Raw genomic sequence first — 21925 nt, 5'->3', positions numbered from 1 at the left:
TGAACCATGAAATGAAACCATATAAATCTTCTACTGTTTGAAAGCTATGAAATAGGCCTTTCCAATATGTATAATTTTATTGGCAAAAATGCATATTTAAAGTTACAAAGCTTAAGCTGTTTTAGTTTGTGTTCAATTTTAAGTGATATTTTGAACAATATGCACAAAACAGTTAGTCCGTTGGCCAGGTATCGAAATCATCCCCTCTAAGGCATTTTACCCATTATGATTTTCTGTTAGCTAGTATTCTCAGCTGTCATAATCTGCTTATTTTCCATTTAACTGATGGTGTGTAAGAGTGTAACGACTTATTTTGTAGGGGGCTGTCACGCCCTCACTAGTAAAATAGGAATGGGTTAGGGGTAACATATTTACCGCTAGTCGGAAACAAAAACAACAAAGTACTATAAACAATACATTCTTAGAAAGCCCAGATAATCCCCTTACCATTGGTATACAACTTAATGGGGATAAATCAATATTCAAACATCGATTAGGTTTTATATCGTCCATGAAATGTAAATTGTAAAATTTGCTTAATTTCAAACCCAATAATTAAGTTCTTGTTCCTCAAACAATTTTACAAGGTATTTATATATTGTTTAAAAAAAACTTAATGCAATAAAGAAGAAAAACAATGTTGAAAGTGTGTATCTTGGGATTTAGGAGCATGCAGAATATGTAGTATGTCACATACCTCTCTGTAATAGATTTATGGTTTGTTATGCGTTGAGGAAGAGAATCCTAACAAGAGTAAACCGTAGCTTCTGGCTAATTTTTGTGTCTTGTGCTTCGTGTGTTGTTTGTGGAGTCCCTGTGGACTTGTGTTTGAATTTATTTTGTGAGTTTTTTCGTCGTATTATGTATCGGAGTCTCATTCTCAGTCTGAATTCATTTGTTTCTTCTAGGAGATTGATTCTTTTTGGACCTTTAGATGTTGGAATTAATTTCAAGCCTTTGCAAAGAGCGTTCATTTCTACAATTGTTTGATTTGTGTGAAGAAAGATTCTTAGTAAATCCATTTTTTTGTTTGTCACTGTGTTACGTTTATGTTTGGTATGTTGTAATATTGTGTTTGAGATATTTTGTTTGTCATTTTGTGCATTTATTTTTGCTTTTTTAGTTTTATTACGCTTTCTGTTTCTGAGATTTTAAAACAGTTTCGTGTGTGATCATGTTTTGCCATTGTGTTTCGGTATTGCTATTTAAACCGGTGTGTGGGATATAAAAGGCCCAACTCATTGAAAATTCATAATGACGCTTGAGTGACAACTGGAAAAAAGACCGCTCCCTTAAAATCAGCCTAAACTATTCTCAAACAAAAACTATTAGCAAACACCTAGGCCATACAGGTATCCGCAAAGTTTCACAAAGTTTTTTAAAACTACGACGACTTGGGGAGAAATCTTTCTGAACAAAGGGAATGGCCTTCAAAAGGCAGTTGTTCCATGATTCAAACAATTGTCAATCATTCGGTGAGGCGCGCAGAGGTGTAAACTGGTCAAACATTTGCAGTGCATGGCATACGAGAACAATTACGATGTAAACAAACCATAAGTATGCTTAGAGTTATATCAGCGGGCAAAGTATGAAAACTTTGTGTAAATTGTCATAAACTCTTTTGCTAGCATTTATGGTGCAATGATATCACGAAAGTGAACCATTTTCAGACGTGACTTAGCAAGAGGACTATACTGGTAGTACGATGTATTCTTGCGAAAAGCGCGTAAACTAATTAAAACAAAACTGTAGGCAGAGTCTGTAGTTGGCACCGAGAATGACACCAAAAACAACCTTCAAATCATGATGGTAGCTCCATGATCAATTTAATTACAGTCAGTCGAAGAGATCCACGTATTTAACAACTTCCAAATCTACAGTCGAACTGGACGGAACCGAACAGTTGGTTTGGATGTATATGCTGGCCACGAAAACGGTCATTTTTACACGTGGAAGTGACATGTCGTGTTCGGAAAGCTGGTAAGGTTTTGACATACCAATTGCTACGAAAATAAACATAACTCGTGATGAGTTGTCGATGTCACCCGCCAAGCAACCGAGCAGCCGACCGTTATCGCTATTACAGGTATCGTGGTACACGAGATTCAAGGAAGTATCGACCCGTACGTAATGTTGTGGACTTCCTTTATTTTCTGATTTTAATAGCGATCGGTCATGACGTCGCCGTTTACTTATTTCCTACCATTTTCCTGACATGTTCCTCCTTCCATGCTCAGGTTGATACAGTTTAGTCAACTTCATCGGTAATTCACCTTACGAAATTGCCAATTTCGGGTTATTTGTAATTTTTCTATAAGTTTGTAATTTTTTTGATAATTATAAGACTTTAGACGGCACCAATATTCCGTATGTACATGGCGGTCTGTAGCCGAATCATTCACATAATAAGCGTTGATATGGCCTGAAACTTCGGTAAATTCATTCAAGCAAACTCTCGTTTGATTAAGTTGACAGTTTTTCTTTCTTATTTCGAGTATTTGCCATGGCATAACCGGAACGAACCACGAAACGAAGGCTGTACGTATCTATATTAGTCCGAGCCTGAGCGTGATCTGAGAGCAAACAGATCCGCAGATAATGCGAACGATCGCAACCGTTACCAACAGACTCATTATGAAGAGCCATGCCCCAAAACGCCAAACCAAACTTGGCACTAATCATGATCCCAGTCCATTTCGAGCCGGGCTTTAAGGGAAGTGCGGTGGCCTTTGAAAGACCTTTTCGTTTGGCTTTGTACCGTAGTATAGGAAGAAAACCCGACCTATCGTCGTTGCTGTTAATGTTTGTGTTTTTTTTAGCCTCTTTTTGCCTATTTGAAGATTCGTCTTTGCAGCCTTCCGTTCTGCGTTCTGTGTAGCGAGTGTCTTCGATCGCTGTCTTAAGTTTGTGATGTACAACTGTCTTGAGTCCCGGTGCTTTATTGGGTAGAGGAAAATAGTTAGATATCAGGGTGATAAATTGGTTGCCGCAGTGTCTTTCCAGGTGTTGCCATTTTTGAAGGAATTCAACACTCGGTATTTTGGCCTGGTAAGCATTCTTTAAGGTGTACCTGTAGGCTACGTGGAACTGAATAGGGGCCACTTAGGTTTCGCTTATACCCCGTTAGTAGTAAAGTAAACGTGGACAACTGGGATTAAGTAAGAATTTTACACCCCATTTTATTCATTTATCTACATGAAGCGAAGGAAAAATTAACCATCCATGTAACTAAAGTATAACCCTGACCTATATACGAACTCACGCACGCGCAGCAGTGCATTGTCCTGAACTAAGCGGGGAAATTCCCTGCTGAGCATGTTTATACACGTTCCGAAGGTGTACGGCGTGTGAGTCATCACCATCAAACTAGCCTATATAAAGGAGCCCGTTGTCAGTCCGGCCGGCCGGTCGCGGAGTCCAGCTGATGTTGAACACGAAGTTCCTATCGGTACGAACTAAATTTCATATCCATTCAATCCATAATGTCTTAGGTATCTTTCCAGAGGTGGACTAAATCCTTCTTGTTTTTGATTTCTAGCGCCTGATGAAATATGTTCTGAATAAGTTCTGACCCCGGGGCCTCCTCGTTCCGAAGGGTTGCAGCTTTTCTTGTATTTGTGTAAGCAGCTGCTTATATTGAACATAATAATGTTTATATTTCTCTCGTCTCTTTGCTACACCCGTTTTTCCTTGTATTACATCAATAACAACACTGGTATAGGAGTTAAGGCTAACAGTACCGGAACTGTTGGAATTGCTGCTATTACAGCAGAGCTTACAAGAATTCCTTAGTAATATTAAGAGCCATATCAATTCGACCCATTAATTTATAACTTCGTCGATATGCAGCACTTGTTCTTTCTATGTAATCAGCCAATTGTTCAACGCTTTCAACAACTGAGATGTGCATTTTTTTTTACTGTATATGTAAGGGATGATAAAAATAATTGTAGTAATATAGAAATACAATATGGCAGAAGGAGGAGAAGATATACCACTCCAGGATTTCGATGATGCAAATTTTAATGACGATGATGCTACTGATGAAACAACTTTTTCCTATGATGATAATGCCCTTGCAGAAGCCGATCCTTTCCAGGCTGGCTCACGCGATAGCCCGCAGGTGGGTCGTTTGGATGAACTTAGAGTAGGAAGCAAAATATATAAGGTTAGACAATTCTTAGACTATAATAAAATTACTGATCCGGATGCACTAAATATATTGGCTACGGAATCTGAGATTAGGGATGGAAAGCTGTATTATAAAAACCTCAAGCTGTCTAAAGATAGAGGAGGTGGATTTTATAAGCTGTCCACATTAAAGAGAATAGAAGGAGGACATGAATTTGTGAGAGAAGTATTCGAAGAGCACTCAAGCGCAGAGCCCGAAAATGTGAGTCGTACATTGTATTCTGAAGATGTGAAAACCGATAAAATACGGTTGAGAAGATGACGCCAGAAGACATGGGTATATACAAAGATGAACTGACATTCTTACGGCAAGATGCTTCTGGTAATGCAGATAAAATACAAGCTTTTGAAAATAAAATCGAACAATGGAACAATCTAAACCCTGAATATAGAGCTATTAATGATGAATTAAGGATTGCGAATATGCGTCTTGGCGAGCTTAACAATGAAAAAGTTAAAATAAGGCTAGAGAAAAGAGAAGTTGAAAAACAGTTAGAGGAAATTCCTGTAGAACACACCCAAGCAAAAGTAAAAGCTGAAAAACTACTAGCTGAACTCATAACAAGAGAAGCTAAAATTGTTGATCGAATTGAATATGAACATGGTAAGATCAGTGAGGCACGTGAAAGTCTGGCTACGACTAGGTCTCTTCGTGATGTAATTTCGGATCCAGAATTGTCACTCAGGCTGAAGCTGACAGAGTTATTTAAACGAAATGGTATTACAATCGCTGCAATACTGACTGCCCTTGGAATGACAATATCAACAATTGCCCTGGCTGTAACTAAAGGAGGGGGAGGGGAGGAGCGGGAGCAGGGGGGAGGAGCAAACGCAGGAGGTTCAGGTCCGCCCAAAGTATATACAAAAGCGAAAGAAATTGTAAAACAATTTGGCGAATGGTTAAAAACCTTGGCCGCAAAAAGTGCTGCTGCAATACCCGGTTTAATCGGTTCCCTTGTCAGTTTTCTATTAAAAACAGCAGGATCGGTGGTTGGATTTGTCGGAGAACAGCTATGGATATTTTTAACTGGTTTAACATTAGTCATTATAAATAAAATTATGTATTAATATGGCATCGACATGTTTGGTGAAAAGAATATTGCAAAGTTTCTTTCTAAAAATAAAGACCTGTTTGGTTTCTCCGTCGAATTGGAATGGTGCAAACTCCGACGAGTAAATCGACATATACTTCGAGCAAATCCAGGTGTCCGACTCAAAGATGATAATCTATATCATAACATTTTAGCTTTCGTGAAGGAATGTCAAAAGACTAACTTCTTTAAGCGACTAGAATTCATAGCTGTATTCCAGGATACTGAGGATGACCAAGAGGCTCATCATCTCCAAGAATATTGGGTTCTTCGATTGATTCGCGACACAGGCAACCGATTTATCTTTCAGTCAGACGGAAATATTTATGTAAAGATGTGATTTTTTCTTCTAAGTCATTATATACACGAAGTGAAACGTAAGATGTGATTTATTTTCTTTTTTTCTTCTACTATATACATTACACGAAAATGGGGTACGATAGAACATTATCACCGACTTTCACCAACCGAATACCGAATGGAACGAAGTCAGAAAGAACTCATCACGTGATTGCTCATAATCCAAGTGAGGCAGATCCAGGCCAGACACTTATCATACGATGTCCGAAGTTAGAAAGCGGAGTACTCTTAGTTCCAGATACTTTCGACCTGGTTTTTGATCTCGAAGTAACGGGAGGTGGTACTACCCGTGTAGTACAAAATGTTGCAAAAATTTGGTGGAGCGTATGAAACTCACATTTGAGGTCAGACACTTTTCGATTTGAATAAATATAACCTTATTGAATGTTATCGCGATCTCTTCAAACATAAAAAGGAGAGAACGAACATGACACTGTACGGAATTCAGAACGAAAATCTAAGAAAATTAAGAAGCGGTGCGACCGATGCAGATGCCGCCGTCGTGGGCGATAAGTTACTTTTCGACACATATAAAACAAAATATGCTATTCGTCTCACTCACCCCTAATAACAGGTCATGGAGTTGCATACCCAAAAGCGTTAGGGAGTCATATTGAATGGGAAATTACGTTGGCACCCGCCCCCCAATTACTTGTCAGTAATCAGTTTATTACAACCAATTATAAATTAAAAAACATTCAAATGGAATACGAAACAATTTCTGACCTCAATCTCGCGAGGTCAACTGCTGGTTATTACAACGGTGGAAAAAGTTACCTTTACGAGCATATACATTATTTTAGAACAATCCCATTCAAAGAATCGGACACAGTTATCAATGAAAATATAAATGTACCACGACGTAGCATTAGAGGTATCGCAATACTCTTCACTAAAAATCAGAATCAGGCAGAACTGAACAGTGAACTTTTCTTTAACCCATCCATTGAATCTGTGTCTGTATCAATCGAAGGCATTGCAAATAAAGTGTACGCTCAGAAGATGATACCAAGACAATTTTGGCGAGAGGTGCGACGGTATTTTGCTGAAGATAAAGATTGGTGTGAAATTGATATAGATGAGGCCGATTATTTGAAGAATAAATTCTGTCTGTTTATCGATCTGCGTAGTTTTAAAGATATTGAGTTTCATGGAAATGGTTTAAAAGTAATGAACACAAAGGACGGAATTCAACTTGAGATCCTGAAGAAAGATACCGCGTGGGGTGGCGATGACGCTCACAATGATAATATATTTGCCCACATTTATGTTATCAGTGATGCCCAGGTCACTGTTGAAAATAGTAGATTAAAGTCTTTACAATATTAACCATGACCCGTCGTCCGTCCTATCGGCCATGTTTCTGCCAGCCATTCGCCCGTGTCTGGATTATATAACTGCACACGTTTGATATCATTTGGCGCCATCATGATTTTACTACGCTTTTCACTACGGATTTCTCCAGCCTTTTTCCGTACAAACTGTACAAATTGTGCCGGCTCCGGCTTCTTCCCAGTTTCAAATAGATCTTTATAATCTTCAAAGTTTAAATGTTTTCTAACACAAACATCTTTCACCCCTTTATTTTTTTTCGTCTCCGAAGTTGGAGTTCGAAAAGCATACACTTTCGAGCGTATGCCGACAAAATCAAGAATAGGTTCACCATTCAACTCATCTTTAAATTTACCTATCACTTTTTTATTAATCTTCGGAAAGTTGGGGGCCACCATGGGTCCACTCATCCCACTAGTATCATATATAGACTTCTCACCATTCTTTTCAACATCTTCTCGGACTATATCATTGAAAGTTACGTCCGGGTCCGGGATCGGTACACTGTAAACAAAACTGTCAGTATCCATGTAGGCTAATCGTATTCCAGGGAACTGGGCCCGAAAGTAATTGTAATGCGTCTCATACATAAGCAGCTTAGAAAGTTCCAGTACTGCGGCGCCGATGAAAACTGGTTTACATATCTATGCTCATCCGTTTTCAGTTCAGTAGGGCACTGTCGCAGGAATCGCCATCCTCTTCGGAAGTTATGAAAGTTATATGTTTCATCTTTGGATTATACTTCTGAATCTTTTTACGTCCACTATCCGTGCCGTTCCAGTCCGAAACAAATTTAAAGTCTCTGTACTTTCGAACATCTTCTATTGTCTTACCGAACATTGCATTATTCATCAGCTTATAGAAATTCTTTTCAAAATCTGTCTTCCCCTTTGCCCTCATTTTAGTGTTAAAGTCGATATATTTCGCGAGACATGGAGCTTCATCGAAAGCAAGCACCCGATAAATCTTTTTCAATCTCATTCCCATCCGAAGATAGAATTCCAGCAACTTGTAGTGTAAGACATAGGACTCTCTATCCATCACACTTGTAATCAGTCGACCGCCCTGCCTCGGAAATTCATAGTGATGCGGCGCTAATGGCAAATCGCTGTGTTCTTCATGTAATTCGGCTGGGTATTCTAAGTCTACTTCTAGAAAACTTGGTGGAAAGGTGGAACCAGGTCCCCACCCTCCGGAACCAGCTCCGCCGCCGGCTCCGCCTCGGCCCCATTCCTCCCACTCTTCCATCGTCATCCAATGAAGTCCGCCCGTAGGCATTGCCTGACTCATTGCCCAGCCGTAGAGATTGTTTGCATCGAGATATTTTATTTCAGTCACTGGCTTCTCTGGATCGTAATTCCCGTAAGCAGGATGATTTGTCTGTAAATAATGAATATTACACTGGCTGATACCGCCTCGAATCCCCCTCTGTACGAAATTCATCTGCTCAGCATCTTGAATGAGCCCAAATTTATTACCTGTGTAAAGTAACATAGCATCCCATGTCAAGCCGGGCGCTGACATATAGTGGGCTGGATCTAACTTATATGCTTCTAAACATGTGTCACGGAAATTTTCAAATATATTTGCAAGAAGTAGAACGTCAGTCTCACAATAGAATTCCATATAATCACGAATCGTCTTACATCCAACTTCGTCCCATACTCTTAATGCATGTTCGTAATCGGACTCTGAAATCCCCTCTTCCGTCAATTCGCTATAAAATTCCTCCTCTCCGGGAGCTCACCCTCTTCAATCTGTCAACCGAGTCTAAATATTCGTAGGGGAAGAAACCTTTCGCCCTTTGAATGTCCGGGTACGAAAGTGGGGCCGCCGTCCACCCGTGGGTCTCGGCACAGTTTTTGCCAACTTCGCCAATGACCCCATCATCACTGAGCACTGTCCATAAACTTTATAGAAAAGAAACGTCTCTTTATCTCCCTCTTCCCTCCGGCAACAACAATTGAGCCCTGAAAAATAAATGTTTTCGAGAGACCCATAATTCCACCATTACTCGTCTTAGCTATTAAATTTGGCTCTGTGTCCGGGACCATCATCTATTTCATGTAATTCTTTCAAAATAAAAGAACCATCGTATCCCTTGAGGTTGTGAAAGTAGATAGGAATGGTTCTCGACGGGCGACATCCTTCGCAATAGAAGGTCGCCTCCTCCTTCACTACTCGGTATCCTGCCGGCTCTCCACATGCAATACAGACTGGATCACATCCGTCGCGCCGGTAATTAGAAGGATCCCTCATCGGTATTATTTTCCAATAATACGATTTAGAATAATACTCGGCCCGTTCTTTCATATCCTTTAGAAAGTCTGTAACACAGGAGAGACCTGTGAATGTTCTTTTACCATAAACAGTGGGTCGGCCCGGGCCTCGTTCCGAAGGTCCCCCCACCCCCGTTCCACCATAACATACGAAAGACAAATTGGAATGTGCCGGCCGGTCCCCTTCTCAATAATTGCCTCAGTATCTGCATAGACGACGTAGGGGGCGGGGACCTTCTTCCGATGTCCTTCGAATTGACACACTTCCTTAGGAAAAACTGGCTGGGCGTGTCTGTTCCACAGTACACCTGATGTATTTCTAATTCTTCTGTTGACTTAAAACCTCTTTTACAAACCAGGCAAATACACTTCCTTCTGCGCTCATTCTTTCGATTAGTACGAGAATTACGAAGGCGATTTAACGCAGTAATTGGTACGAAGTGAGAACGGCCGCCGTCTTCGCCAACTATCAGTAAGATATTTGCTATTTGATTCCTATCGGCTTCACCTTCGGAATGGGCTCCACCTTCCCCTATCGGAACGGTTCCGTCAGGGGCTCCGCTACAGCTACTATATAACACATTTATGCCGGACGGGGGAGTGGGATCATTTTCGTAGATCTGAAACACTTGAAGTTTCGTGCTCGGATTTTGCTGTTCGAAGCGCCTGAATACAGTCAGATCGGCGGGCGTGGGCGTGGGTATTCCCTCCCAACAGTAGTCAGCCATAAATGGGGCGTACGTATTCCATTTTCTCCTTACCTGACCACATTTCTTTTCACGAAACTCCGGATCGCTCAACTTTAAACTTGCTACGATGGCGTATTGAAAACAGTTCTCGCTGCCCGAAGGTAGCACCAGATCGCTAACACAATGCTTATTTTTTAACCATCCGGGAAGTTGGACTGCGCCAGCCCCCGGGCCAGCCCCGAGTAAAACTTCTACTAGAATTACTTCAAAATTAAGTATCTCCTCGAGAACGAGACCAGAACCCTCAACATTTTCAATTGTATCAAGCATACGATCGTAGCGATCTATTAATTGTTGCCCCACATCCAATCCCGATCCTCTTACATCTTTTGTGTATGTATCTTTTAATTTAACAGGCAATATACGAATTTGTGTATTACCAGTTTTCGGATCCGATAATTTGACTTCCATTTCGGTATAAACAGAGTACATCTTTCGTTCCGTTTCTTTGACCATACCTTCAATATCCACCAGCTCCCCGATATCCTTGACTCGCTTGACTTCAGGAAATTTTTTTTGTAAAACTGCTCCCTTGAATGCTGTATGTAAACTGGCCATCTTTATGATATATACTATCCTAAAATTTTTTAAAATGAAAAAATAATTATTCTATGATAGGTCATCAAAATCCACTATAATATTTTTGGCAGCATTTATTTGTTTATATATCTCGCCTAATCTTTCTAAGTCGACTAGTTCTTCCACATCTTGAATTTCTGGTTTATTAGGCGCAGCACAAAATATTAATCTCTCAACAGTGAAAGAAAGAGCACGCTTACTTAAGCGCGGTTTAAATGCTAAGAATTCTATCTTACTACCTTTCCGGATATTACGAGGTACAATAGCAGGATTTTCTCGGACTGGTAGTAACGGGCTCACTGTTTTAAAACCGCAGTCAATTTCTTGAACCATATCAATACATGTAGCGAAATCGTGAGCCCCTCTCCCTCTCCCTCTTTTAAACTTAAATTTAAAATACGCCACTGGCTGAGGCCCCTCGCTCCCTCGCTTCTGATACACTTTAGATGGATTGTAAAATCCGCAGGAATTCGTTCCGATAGGATTCTTGGAGTGAGCGGCCAGGCTTGCAGCATAACTTTTAGCAGTGCTTGCATCGAAACTTTCACCTAGGGTACGGAATATTATTAAATCAGTAAACTTTTGAAGACTCGGTTGCCAACGGACACACACCCCATCACATGTAGCTGGATCTTTAGAACCATATTTAGGTCCGATGTTGAAAACTACTTCTAGCTCACTGTCTACGTATATGAAAGGATCTACATATTCACCAAATACTAATTTGCCTCCATCATCAATTTTGATGTTTTCTCCGGTTTCAAGTATTTTTATTGCATCTGAAATAGAAAGGATTGTCATTTCTTATCGTATATATCTTAATAAAAAAAAATTTTAAAAAAATTTCTATGATATAGTATCCCAAAATGTCATACATATTCATAAATGGACCAACTGGAAGTGGTAAGAGTTACGATGCAATAAATTTGGATCCGTATCACGTACCAGAATTTGACACTAGTTTTCCAGCAACATTGCCGACTTTTTAATGGCGTGTTTCGATTGCCGATTTTCAGAACCAGTTTATAGAACATACGCTTAGTTTACAATGTCAGGCTGGGAGGAGAGGAGGGGGGGGGGGGGCTCCCTTCAGAACACTACATTATTTGTGACTCTTCCATAATTCAACATCTGACTTTTTCTCGAATCCGGGGCGTTTCCACGGAGTCGGAAGAAAAAAAGATTGTTTCTAGAGCATTTGACCATTTACCCAGTTTCATTATCATATTCAAAGATATGCCTTGGGATTATTGCAGGCGGAATGTGTTGACTCGAGCCAGGTCGTACGAAATAGGCGCCTTAGAAGAACTAGAAGAGATTCACAACAAGTTCAAACAGACTTTCTTAGAAATTTGCCACGACTATAGGCTTCCATGTTTGGTAATTCGGAACGCTCTTACGCCCCTCGTTCTCAAGAATATACTTAATCCAACAATTGATACTGAGACAGTCGGGCCAGTAGAATATCCACGAGCTTTTGACTTTGGAATTGCATGGAGCGGCGGCCCTTCGGCACGCGATAGCTGTGGCCAGGGATTTTTAATAGACGGTTTCAAGGAGGAGGAACTTGAAAAAGCGTACTTCCCACCTGGTCAAGAACAACTAGAACAACCTCGAGTCTCACTAAAGAACCTACACAAACTTCTTAACGCTTGTGAATCTGTGTGTGCTTATAATGCTTCGTTTGACCTACGAGCACTTGACATTATGAAACCCTACGGTTCTGTAACACCGGACTTTGAAGTTACTTGTCTATGGCTCATGTCAGTTGTGTACATTATACTTCAACCAGAACTTATCGATAAAGCTGAACAAGGGGGACTCGAAAGAACGGACTATGGCAACATGAGAAGTCGTTTTGAAGATCTTGCAAACTTAATATGTTCAGGAACTGAGGGGGTACCACCTCATCCACATACGGCCGAAAAAGATGCAGTAAGTGAACATTACTTACGACAGTACATGATAAATACTTGGCCAGGTGGGGGGTGGAAGTGGGGTGGTAAACTGACACTTTCGGCTTTCAAGAAATTAAGACTTTTTCCATGGTACTTATTGAATAACTTTCGTAAATACTTACGTTAGTACTTACGTAGTACTTGACAAGTACCATGGACAGGAACTTACGTAGTACTTGACAAGTACCAGCACAGGAACTTACGAAGTTCTAATAACATTTTCCTCCGGCTCCCAACTATTGAAACTTTCTGGATAACCTTTCCATTTTATCAGATAATATTTCTTTCCTCTAATTTTTTTCGTCTTCAAAATTCGTTCTACTCTGTACAGCTCGTCGCGTTCTGAAGGTGCGCTCTGAAGTTCATCGGAGTAGAAAGTGCCAAGTATTTCCTCTCCATTCAGATCTTTTATTTTGTAAACTGGTGGCGTTCCTAGTCCAGCTGCGTACACAACTTTTGAAACCACGAAAATCTCCTCTGTCCAATTTGGTAAATATCCTTTCTTAAAAGTGGTCTTGTATTTTGTAATTCGGACCCGTTCTCCCGGCTTGAATTCAGGGTCAGCTCCCCCGGCTGCCAACTCAGGACCGAATAGTGTATAAAATGCCTGCCAATCGTTGTCCTCCGTTACGTCGACAGGTTTCATTTTGATACTTCCGTGAACGGTGTTGTTGTAATTCTCGAGAAGTTGTGGTAGAATAGAAAGCCATTCTCGTGTCTGTTTATATGTAAAGTATTTCCACATCATCGTCTTGAGGGTTCGATTAAAACGTTCAACAACGCTAGCTTTTTTGTCACTGTAGGTGTGAAACCAGTGAATTCCCACCTCCTCCAACCACCCCTGCATTTTTCGATTAGTAAATTCCCGCCCCTCATCTGTCTGAAGTTTGTCGGGCCTTCTCCCGGATTTCTTAATCACGTCTTGTAGCGCCTGCAACGTATCATCCGCTGTTTTTGACTGTATCGGCCTAGCCCATGCATATTTGCTGAGCACATCGATTACTGTTAGCATGTATCGAATGTTACGATTCTCTTTTGCGAACGGGGGAGGGAATTCCACGAGATCCGCTTGCCATTGAGAGTCTATCGATGTTACAAAAACGCGTCGGCCGCCCGTAGCATGAGAACGAGGTACCGGTTTATGTAGATTATAAGTTAGCTGAGTTTTTAACCAGTCCTTCACCTCTTTCTTAGTGACGTGGAGTCCGCTGGCCCGTGCTGCGTCATATAATTTTTGTACACCTCCAAAACCAGTTTTCGGGTTGTAATATAATTCTCTAAGAGTGCCTTCAGCGGAGCCTTCGGCTTCAGCTTCCATAATTGCTATATTATACGAAAAATTTTATGTTGTACGGAGGGCATCTATATAGTACCAAAATCGGTGGTCACCGGACCCTCTATAAATCTCATACTATACGGATGCCGTAAACGAAATACTAGTTTACTGAATGGCCTACTTTTCAATTGCTTGATTAGGCCACGGCTTCCCGTTCTGACACCTCCATTCCATATTCTTTTATAATAGTTTTGTTGTCTATCTTGTTCGGTGTGTAAAATAGTACTAACATCTGTATGTTTTCCCTGAAATGGTTTACTAATACTAGTATATTGTTGAGTCAGAACCCAGACAGATAATCCGTCGTGTCTTGCGCTGAAACCAAGTTGGACTAAAACGTTACTGCGCTTCTTCATATCTTTGGACGAGGCGCAGTCGTCGAGGATTATTAAAGTGTTCGTTCCGCCCATTCTTTATGCACGTAGGTTAATGTATCATCCACTGCATCGAGTCCGACTGGGAAATATAAACACATTATCATCGGTGAAAATGAATCTTCTATTATACGCTTTATTATTCATGAATGTTGGGCAAATGAATATCACATATTCGAATTTCCTTAAGTACGGACCGGTGAGGAGGTCCAACATAAATTCTGTTTTGCCAGAATATGTCGGTCCAGTTATAATCATGTTGAATGGTGGGGTTACGTATATTGACATTTCCTCTGGATCTATATACTGTAAATTAATGAATCTCTTCTAGTTCTTTTAAGTTACTGGTTCGAGTTAGATGAAACCCAGTCACATCGACAGCATCTGAATGAACTATATAGTTAGTGACTTTATTCCAGTACCTACAATAGTAATGAATATTGCTAAAGATAACAAACCAATTTTACCATATTCGTGAATAGGGTCTACGCTGGTCACGGCTGCTGCCCGTTCCGGGGAGGGGAGGGGAGGGGACCGAATCCGAGTCGTGTCATTGTGAGGTGACTCTCCGGGCTCGTCCTGCCACTTCACAGGATCTCCCCCCTCCATCTCATGTATAGCACTTTCTCGAACTTCCGTGTTTATATCACCGTTCACCCCGAAGGACATAGATTCTGTTGCGTATTGCAATTCATTATTATAACCTGAGATTGCCGGGCCCGAAAGAATGACCATCTCAGACGGCAAGAGAAGTAAATTGGGTGAGACTGCCATATCAAGTTTGACACCAGTATTCATTATTGTGTCTTGATATCGCCTATAACTAATTACTTTGTCAGTATTCGAATTTCATCTTCGAGGAGAACACCGAATTCTTTTCGGACTTGCTCTGCACTGCCAGTATCGCCCACTATGGTACTACGAATATTCGCTTGTGCGCCGAGTATGCAATATACGTAGGCTTCAAGACTTTCGTTGAGGCGAGCGAGACCGGCCTTTGTTAGTCCCGAGTCTCCCTGTCAGAGGAATGAAACTATTGTATTGTCCCTCCGATCCATCATTTCGGAAGAAATAATAGTGTGGTCTGTCTTTGTCGGGCAGTACATGTTTTTTCTTTCCAAAAATGGTATGTGTATAGAAAACGCCTCCGTCGGCGGAGAGGAAAAAGTCCCGACCGTTGTATATCGCTTTTGGTTGTCGAACAGGGCCACGATTAGTGTAATATTCATATCCATAACCAAGACCTTTATTTTGACCTTTTCGATATCGAAAGTCGGACTTCGTTGGACTTATATTCCAAATTCTGTACATAGAAGTTCATATTGGACGAGATTGTACGGATTGTCGCCCGCTTTGAAGGTGGGGGTATCGTCTGGAAGTGCAACGCCCATTTCGTGAAGGATCCGACGTATTGTAAAATATACATGGAAACGGCAGAATGATCGTATTTGCGGAGGAAATTTCCCTTCGGAACCGAAGAGATGGGCGAATGATATACCACAACCAGTAGTGCTGCACCATACGGCGAAATTTAATTGCTGGTCCCAGTATTTCATGTTTGGGCCGCCCAGCCAGACATTACTTTCTTTAGCTGATCGATGAGTGATTACGTTATCTTTGAACACATCCCGTGGATGGAAAGTAAATTTATCTGTCGGCGTTACATATATTTCTAAGTCCATGAGAATAGGTTTTATTCCCCCGTCCGGTTTGGAAGGAATATCAGCATGCTGTACTGTCGGTACGCTCGTCTTATTCAATTGAAAAGCAACTGGGAATAAGTCTGTACTCATTATTCGTGTTTCTATATACATATAGATTTAAATGGAGGAGAATTTTCCCGGAATCCCTGTCGGAATCCCTATCGGTACGGTTCTGTTAGGGGTACTAACATTCCAGACTATGTAATACTTTATTTCGGATTCAGGTTTAAACGAATTTTTTATTTTTTACTAAGAATAGATAACATACTGCAAACAATGGAGAATTTAATAAAGTCATCGGCAGCGGCAAATACGACAGCGCATTCCGAAGGGGCTTCGGCACCTTCGGCGCCTTCGGACGCTCAATCCATAATAGAGACAAAACGTGAAAAAATACTCTGTGTCATCGCAAGTGGTCAAAGTAAGTTATTTTTTGGTAAGGAGTTTACAGTTAGAGAAGTGGAAACGTGGAAAGATGAATTCATAACACGAGCCTTTAAAGTCTATGAAGCGAAATACAGTTCTCTTATAAGTGATACCATCACTCAAAGTTTCATAGATCTAGGAGCCCGCGCAATAAGTCAGGTAGTTCCAATCGATGATCGAGATAACTATGCCACTGATCTTAAAAAGGATTTTATTCTAAACAGTGAAATAAAACGATTATCAGGACGGATAGCGTACACATGGGGGCCCCTGATTGCTCTAATTTCCACCGGTTTAATTACGGGTAAACATTTAAATTTTAAAAAAATCGGGTTTAATATAAGACCTGAAATAAATGGATTCAACTTCGCAAACGGTTCCGACTCAGCAAACGGAAACGACGACGGGGCCCACACCGCAAACGGAAACGACGACCTTCCCTACGCCACAGCGCAACATAGAGAAAGTGACGTTACCGCCGAAGCATCCAGGGAGAGTTGCTGCGGGCAAGAAATTAGCGGAATGGAACAGGAAAAACAAGGAGAAGAAACTAAAAGCAATGGAGGGGGAGGGAGGGGATAGCGATGCGGTAGCGACAAACTGTATAAGCCTACCGCCTACAATGAAAGAACAGTGTGATAATAATTCACGCTGGTATAATAAATGTTATCTTGTTTTAGGAATTGTGGGAGTTTCATTGACTGCATTAGGACTATATTGGGGGCGTGCTCGACATACCCCCTGTCCCGTTCGGCCTCCCCAGAAAGCGAAAAAAACAGAGCACGTAGCAGCTCCCTCCAGAACAGTTCCGACAGGGGTTCCGAGGGGAGGGGAGGGGGAGGGGGAGGGGGAGGGGGGTGTTCCAGCTCCTCTACATTGTATGAGATGGATTAACTCCCATATTTTTTATTTTATTTTTTATTTTATATACTAGTCAGCAATCATGGATATTAAAACAGTTGTAAACACAATGTACGATGGTATTGTAATCGCAGGACTTGCGATGGGATATCTAATGATCTCCAGCAAATTTCTGAAAATAGAGGTTGGCGATCCAAGTCGACCAAATTTGACTCGATTGGCAAAATTAGGTGGTGCGACTGCCGCCGCGGTTGCGACCAAAGATCTCCTTGAACAGAAAAATATTATTCCTGCAGAACCTTATACTTCGTAATGGGCACCTTCGGAATAATAATAATATTCATCGAACATTTATACTTAGTAATATATACATTCAACGTACAACGATGATCATTTGGATTGAAAGTCAATCAGGTGAACCAGTCACTGTTAATTTTTACCCTTGCATTGACACGACACAGTTTACGAAGATAAGACTGCTAGAGTGCGGACTATATAATTCATGGCATAACATAACATCGACGAATAATGTAATAAAATATCAAGAAGGTGACCAACCAAAGAAGACTAAATCAATACGTCCAGGTAACTACAATATCGATACGTTAAACAAAGCAATCGGGTTGAAGCAAAAAATTAATTTTGAAAAACATCTGCCGACAAACCATGTTTATCTAACTTTGGCTAAAGATATTAAAGTTTATTTCAATGCTACAGGTAGCTTTGCCAACGTAGTCGGCTTTTCAGATAAACCTGAGGACAACCCAGTTATAAAAAGTACTATTAGTCCGAAGAAAGTGGATTTCTTAACAGTCACTAAATATATAGTTCATTCAGATGTAGTCGATGTTACTGGAAATTATGTTTCATTTGGTTCGGGTGCCTCCGGAGGATACATACAGGGGAAAGTATCGAACTGTTTACAAATACTTCCCATCCGGGATACGAGAGAAATAAGTGAAAAGGTTACTTACGATTTTAAAAACGGAGCAATTTCTATGCCATTGAGAAAAGGGGGAGATTACATGAATTCAATGCGTATCTGGATAACAGATCAGGATGGGAACATGATCGATTTCAATAACTGGCCAATTAGCTTTTGTATTGAATTATTGTAGTCCCGAAGCGGGCCCGGTGTAACCCTATCGGAAGATAAACCATCCCACGACCAATCCTCCAGCAATATAGATCATCTCATATTTCTTTTGCTCAGGACTGGGTTGATAATAATCTGAGAATTGAACTGCCCCTTCGGAACGGCTTTGCACCGCTTCTGCTTCTTCCAGGATTTCTGCATCTGTATCTCTTAATTCTGCCGCAGCATGTGCGTCCTTTGCCTGATTTTCTCTTTCCCAGTCAGCCTGTAGTAATCTTTTTTCTGACCAGACGTTGCGATCATGTTCAAATTTTTCTAATGCTTTATCATGTCTAATTTTCTCTTCAATAAGAGCATCACCATTACCAGAAAGCTTTTGTCCGATAATATTTCCTCCTGTGAATGCCGTTGCATTTAATACAGCACCGAGAACTGTCATTCCTATAGCTGAAGCCATGGTTGTGTATATTACAAGGTATTATTTTAATTTTCACTGTATATAGGTCCCTACGGAGTATGTCTGATCCAAGTGGCTTCGGTCTAGGTACAATTCGTATGCAAAATCTTGAGCTTGAAGATCTGAGTGATGTTAAAGTTAACAATAATACTAAGATGGCTGCTAATCATAATAAGGATTACGTCCTTCGTTATAAAGACCGCGAAAAATATTTCGTTTTAGCCAATGCCGCGGCGCCACCCCACGAACATGCTGTAGAATTTTCCGAACTTAAAGACATTGATGAAACTGTAATTGACGCCACAAAGGCTTCGAATGATTCTACTCCTTTTGCTCTGACATGGGATTCAGCTAGTCAGAAATTCATGCCTTATAATGTGCCGCGTAACATCTTAGATATATTGGATAGTGAAATTGCAGGAGGTGTTGCTGAACCACCAGGAACTCCGAATGTGATTTATTTTGATAGCAATGTTAACAAATACAAGTTGCTAGATTTTCGTAGTTGGCTTACTCCTACGAATCCATACATTGCACTTCTTGGTATACCGATTCACCTTAAAATTAGTCCTCTTAATACAATAATGAAGGCAGATAATACACTAAGAAGGTGGATAAACGAGGGGGAGAATTATTGCTCGTATACAGCTAGCGGAGTTCCAGTTAGATTATTTGGGACACAACTTTAAAGAAACTGGGTCTGAAAAGTCGTCGGTGATGAGGCAGCTGAATTAACTTTACAGACTAGAAATCAACAGATGACAGATAATATGAAAATACTTCAACATGGTACAGTTCTCATTAGATGTGTAAAGTTAGCTACTGGAGATGAATTTGACGATTTGGTTGGATATTATGCTATGAAAACAGATAACAGAACAACTTGTGATATTATCATAAGTATTGATAAAGATCGGGGAGGGGAAATGAGTATTGAATGTTTTGTTGGGGGAATAGAATAGAGAACGACTTAGGAACTACATTTGTACGTAGAGATAAAAGAGTGAACACTTTAGATATCAGTACCATTCATCTGAAACGTCTCATATTATTTGAAGTAATGGTCTTCCGTCACATTTTAAGTTCAGAGGAAATTACTAAAATTTTATCTATCAGGTGAACAAGTTCGTACCGATAGGAACTTCGTGTTCAACATCAGCTGGACTCCGCGACCGGCCGGCCGGACTGACAACGGGGCTCCTTTATATAGGCTAGTTTGATGGTGATGACTCACACGCCGTACACCTTCGGAACGTGTATAAACATGCTCAGCAGGGAATTTCCCTGCTTAGTTCAGGACAATGCACTGCTGCGCGTGCGTGAGTTCGTATATAGGTCAGGGTTATACTTTAGTTACATGGATGGTTAATTTTTCCTTCGCTTCATGTAGATAAATGAATAAAATGGGGTGTAAAATTCTTACTTAATCCCAGTTGTCCACGTTACTTTACTACTCCCGTTGTATGAGTAACTGGATTCGGAAATGAAAAAGGCTTCATTAATATCCATCTTTGCTAATATTAATTCTCGTTTGGCTTACAGATGGCCACCTTTACTTGTTTCGGTGAAAATTTGACTTTCAATTGGACAAAACATTGAGTATGACTTTCTTCTGTGTGTTATTAGGCCTATGAAAAATATGAAAATTGCATACATGTTGTTGTCAAATATCTCAAATCTTAGATTGTAAGAGATAAGCTTAGGCTTCCCTGTAATCATACAAATGAGTTAAGTGGGAATTTATTGGAGTAGATTACAGTAATCGAAGAGAATGGTCGACACTATAGAAAGACTTTTCTCGGACTGCGGGGACCTAACTATGAAAGAACAGCACAGAATACTTGCCCAATGAATGTATGAACTGTTCATGTATAGTACAGGCAGTACTGTACAACATGGAATGTAAAGCATACAAATCAAAGAAGTGGCAAATTTTCTCAACTTTTCACAAAGTTTATATTCCATCATTACTATCAGGATTGGGATTTTCCCAATCTAGAAATAAGCTATTACTTGATTACACCTTGATTCAGCATGACTAATATTTTGCATTTGCCACGCAACCAGCCATGTCCGTCCCTCGGATCGCGAACAATGCCTTTAACGAAGCTTTTGAACGCTTTTTGTGAATTGTGTCAGAATGTCCTCTCTGTGGAGTATAATGTGTGAAGCCGTTTTTAGCTCGCTTGACTTTTGCTTATTTTGCTATTGAATTTTAGTACCCAGTCGAAAATGTAATCCTCATTGGGAGTATATAGTGTTCTGCGTTGTAAAATAATTTCGAAAAATTAGTTATGATCTCTTGTTTTCTGGTAAGGAAGGTAAAGTGTGGTCGATCCATCTTATCTTAGTATGAAGAAGCTATATTGTGGATTAATGGTGATTGGTTTTGAGCGATAAAAGACTCTCGTGTTCCCGACGTGTGGTATTAAAAGTAACACTATTAATAGTGAGCTCTGATTTGCCCAGACGGTCACGTGACTGAGCATATATTTACGATATACTGTAAAGTTGGCCATTCCTATCTCCAAAGTGGGTTTCTTTCACATTGTTTTTATTTTCATCACAAGTTTCAATATTCTGATAAAATATAGCGATAAACAACCCCTATAAGTTGGGTACACCACTCGAGCCCGGTTTTGACCATTTCACTCCTTATACACACGCTGAAGTTCGTGCGTATATGTTGTTTACCGGTCGAAACCGTGGTATCCTTTCCAAGTGGTGCTTTATTGCTTAAATATCTCTCGCGATACAATTAAAGAAAAGGGATTGATTGTTGCTGCTGTCATATCAACTTAGCATGACGACTATGACATCCAATTTAGTGTTTGTGGGTTTGAAATATATAATTTTTGACATGTTATAGCTGTTAACTTTCTTTCCATAATTTGAGTTATTGAAATGAGTAAAACGTCTTTTATTTACCACCATTTTAACTTTTTAGTGCTATTTAATGCCCTATAGAGTATTTTTCTATGTTCCTTTTAACAAGTAAATGTCAGTAAAGTAACACAAACTTTTGAGTTAGGCATTGTCACTGCACAATTTTTGAGTTTACCCCATCAAGACATATCTTGTTGGAAAAACAACTGCGTTAGTGTTTCAGAGATATGATATTTATGTGGCTTCC

This window comes from Ptychodera flava, chromosome 10, assembly GCF_041260155.1.
Source record: "Ptychodera flava strain L36383 chromosome 10, AS_Pfla_20210202, whole genome shotgun sequence".
Lineage (NCBI taxonomy): Eukaryota > Metazoa > Hemichordata > Enteropneusta > Ptychoderidae > Ptychodera > Ptychodera flava.
This window is presented reverse-complemented; position numbering follows the sequence as displayed.